This window comes from Dermacentor silvarum, chromosome 9 (genome assembly GCF_013339745.2).
Source record: "Dermacentor silvarum isolate Dsil-2018 chromosome 9, BIME_Dsil_1.4, whole genome shotgun sequence".
NCBI lineage: Eukaryota > Metazoa > Arthropoda > Arachnida > Ixodida > Ixodidae > Dermacentor > Dermacentor silvarum.
Genome location: NC_051162.1, coordinates 36,587,933 through 36,591,865, shown reverse-complemented (window position 1 = coordinate 36,591,865; position 3,933 = coordinate 36,587,933). Strand labels below are relative to the sequence as shown.

Genomic DNA, 3,933 nt, shown 5'->3' with positions numbered 1-3,933 from the left:
CGCAGTCTACGGCGCGGGATAGCATCTTATCGCACTTGGACTTCATACGTAAGCTCGCGGCAACGCCAACAGATAAATTTCACCGGTTGTGTCCATATAATCACTACCACAACTAAACGGGAATAGTTCTACCTTTTTTAAATTCTTGGCTCTTTCATTCGTGAAAATTATTTACGTGAAGCAAAATTATCAGTGAGCAAAACATTTTTTTTTCAGCGCGAGGGAAGAAAACCGAAACTAGTTTATGATCTTTGCGGCCCCAAAGTGATCCATAGCCGAAGCCATCAAAAGCACGGCGCCATTTTGTAGTTGCGTTGCAACATGCATGTCGTGCATGCATGCGCGAGCTCGCTGTCGTTGTTGAACGGCCCCGAAAGCGCTGCGTTAGGGGCGAGTGCAACCGAACATTACGGCAAGTTACGCTGGGAACTTCTTTCCGTGTTACGTGAATGCGACGACAAGAACGGCCAGCAGTAGCGTGTCGTCGATTTCGTCTTTGCCGACATCGAACAAGTACAGCTCGCCGGGCCGCACCGTGGCAAGCACCCGAAGTGTTGCGGTCTGCACTGCGTCGTCTTTCATTGTGATGTGAGAGATCGTAACGCACAGAGACTGCCGGATGCATACGAAATCCTACCAGCAGGGAGTGACTGTGCCATTTTTCTCTTAACGTCTCAGGTAAGTATCAGCTTTTGTTCGAGTTTTCAAACGGCTCATACTCGGCCCTTCCGATTTGGCTACATTTTGCGCGACGTTTCTCTTGGCAGTTACAGACGTTTCCTAGGAATGCGCGCGGAGGCTATTATTACTCGATTTTCTATTTTGTGTCTTGTGTTTTATGGAAGAAATGGTTCTTTCATTTGTATTTTTATGTGAGCATATTAGTATTTGTATATTTGGCAAGCAGAAATGAGTTCATTGCAAAGTTGTACCTCCCAGTGAGCTGCATATGAACCCAACCAAGTTAATCCTGTCTTAGCTATTGTACGTATAACAATTTTCAGTACATACAGCTGAAGTTGGCTTAATCACTGTAGGATATTTTGTTGTAAAAGTAGAATTCTGTGTCCTGTTTTACTGCTGCCATGCAGAAATACTTCTTTTCTTGTACCAAGGAACACTGACAGTGTTGAATGAGATATAATGGGGTGTGGTGTATTCTACTAATTTAATTTTAAAAAATTTCGTCTGTATGTATCGGAGATTAGTTTGCCTTGTAGAAACAATGATGTGTTATCTCCTACGCTACTGCTGTTGTCCTGCATATTTTTGTAATTTAGAAAGGTATTTTATTTTAGGTATTGAAGAAGCGGCAACAGCCACAGGAAGTAGCCATCTTATCCAGCACGTTATGGGTGAGAAATCGTAGCAGGCACTTTGGCATATCTCCTTAGCAGTATGATGCGGTTTGTTGTAATATTTTTGTCCTCGTTCCTGCCTTATTCATTTTAGTATTGTGCAAATGCTAATACGTTAACATAGAGACAGAGTAATCACTCAAGGGCGTAACATGGCTGGAGGAGACAAGACACATAAGCCTCCTTTGTCATTGTATCAATGTTGCGCAGTTACTCTATCCTCGTCCACAAACAAGCCAAAATTTTACGTCAGGTACGATTACTAATTCTCTGTTATTACAATTTCATCAACACAACAATGAAAGGACATATGTACACACACACGAACACAAGAGACTTGAAATGATGAAGAGTCAGAACAAAGAGCATTGCTAGAGCCAATATTTCGACAAGGAGAATAAGAAGTCCTCTTGCCAGCGTGTTGGCTCCAGCGACATTCCTCGTTCTACCACAATTTACCGTTAAAAGGAACAATTATTGCTCTTGCTGAAGTATAATGCATTACGTAATAAAAATTAGCAGGGTGAAATGTCAAGAATGTGAAAGTTTTTCTGTATTCTAATGCTAGAGCCAAGACAGGCGGAGAAACAAGAATAAGATTTAGAGAAGCACTTTGTTAGCACTACCCAGTTGGCCAGCTTCATCCGCAGCTTGCACTTATTGCATTAATGACCATAGAAATTAGTTAATTAAATTAGCTTGATTTACTTTTGTCAAGAGATGCTGAACTTGGATTAAGGGAGGTTAAAAAATATACAATGACATTTTAGGATGGCAGGCTTGCAGTTGACTAGCACACCACTTGATGGCATGAGCTCAGGTTCGGGTTGCACACTCTTTTTCGTCTTTGCTGGCATTTTCATAAACATAACTTGGGATTCCTTATTGTTGGGGTTCTAGTGTTGTAGGAGCTAACTGGTTACCTTTATTTGTATTGGTAACCACGTTACACGGACAACTGCTGCATTTTTGTAAATTACGACATGGTAGGACTTGGAACATTTGTGCAAATTTGTTGCAGGTAGAACTTGGTGGCTCCTGCTCCTGCCTTCCACCACCACCCTGTCCCTACTGCTTCTACTAGAGAGTTGGCAACCTTAGTGATGATGCCAAGCAGGCCGATGGCAGAAGGCAAGATGCAGGTAAATACATGCAAACCAGCAGTGTCTTCTTGACTGAAGCAGCCTGTAGCCACTCAGCAATGAATTAACCTTGAAGTAGTTCCACTATTCCACGTCCCTCTATTGGTGCAGCAATGCTCAAACCACGCAATTTGTTTTAGCCGCCAAAAGGATATGTGGATTACACGAACCACGATGCACATTTTGATACTGGTGGAAACCACTTATACAATTTTTTTCTTGCTTAGCACTAATAAAGCCTTTCCAATTTGAATGCAATACAGTGTGCTCTCAGAAGTGATATTTGGCATATTTTTACTAGGACCGCCTCATTGTTAAGCCTGCGGATAAACATACGCCGAAACTGAGTTTTCTGCGAGTTCATCCTCATCTTTGCGTTTCTGCATGAGATATATATTTCTGAAACCATTTTGCGTACACAGTACATGTCCTGAACACTTGGGTCACGTTAGTTTACAGCTTTTGCTAGAAGCCATTTCTCTGAAAATAAAAATAGGTCATTTTGCCCTATTTTAACGGCCCATAGTAAACTGATGATCAAGGAAAACAATTTTACGTGTAAGGTCTCTTCATTCTCCAGAGCAAAATTTGTTCTGCTCTCACATTGAAGAAACCGGTATCTTGGCTATGCCTTTCGGCGCCTTAGAACAAAATTCGCAGAACTTACACCAGTAAAAAATGTTTCACCCAGAAATATTTCACAAAATGATAATTTGTCTGATATTGAAGGGCCTCCAATTTTTCAAAAGGAAATCCGAAATGGTCGAGGGCCAGGTTGGGACAGTTGGCATGCAATAGCCTTCTAACAGAAATGGGACATACGGAGGGCCAAGTAACGTCCACTTGACATTACGTTAAGGTGAAATTATTGATTCACACACGACAAAATGACAAGCATTCCATCCTATAAGTAGTTCCTTACATTTATTTATACATTTGAACATTTATTTACCTTCAGTCGGGTCACCTGTGTCTGTTTTCATTATCTGCTATGTGTAGGTGGTAAGCTTCAGATTTGTCCTATGGTGAAGAATATTTTGGTGTTTATAGATGTTGGATTCTTTTTTTTCAGGTTGCTGCGAAATTTTACCTGAGCTGTGCCACACACTTGAGCCAGGCCTCTTGGAAAGGACGCAAAATCAGACTCCACGCGTCGATGTCGGAGGATGCCAGGGATCAAGGCAACCTGTTGTGCCTCAGCATTCAACCGTGTATCACCTATTTCGCAGCTATACATCGGCTGCCATCTATCCAAACAGCATCGCCAGCTGTGCCTACTTGTAGAACCAAGGGAAAATATAGGCTTGATGTTCTAGTTGCTCTTTAGGATTCTTAGCAAATACTCCTGTTATAAGTTACGTGTTTTTAGCACCTAATTTTTAATATTTCCTTTCTCTTGGAAGTCTTAGCATCATCTCCTGCTATCAGGGGCG

General features: G+C 41.7%; 1 long non-coding RNA gene across 1 annotated transcript; it reads left to right on the top strand.

Annotated features, from left to right (window-relative positions):
• The first annotated feature begins 565 nt into the window (after nt 1-565).
• Nucleotides 566-3,702, top strand: LOC125940340 (uncharacterized). The gene is made up of 4 exons (XR_007463554.1): nt 566-678; nt 1,299-1,355; nt 2,380-2,500; nt 3,573-3,702. It is a non-coding gene; the product is annotated as an uncharacterized LOC125940340 (long non-coding RNA).
• The last annotated feature ends 231 nt before the right edge of the window (nt 3,703-3,933 follow it).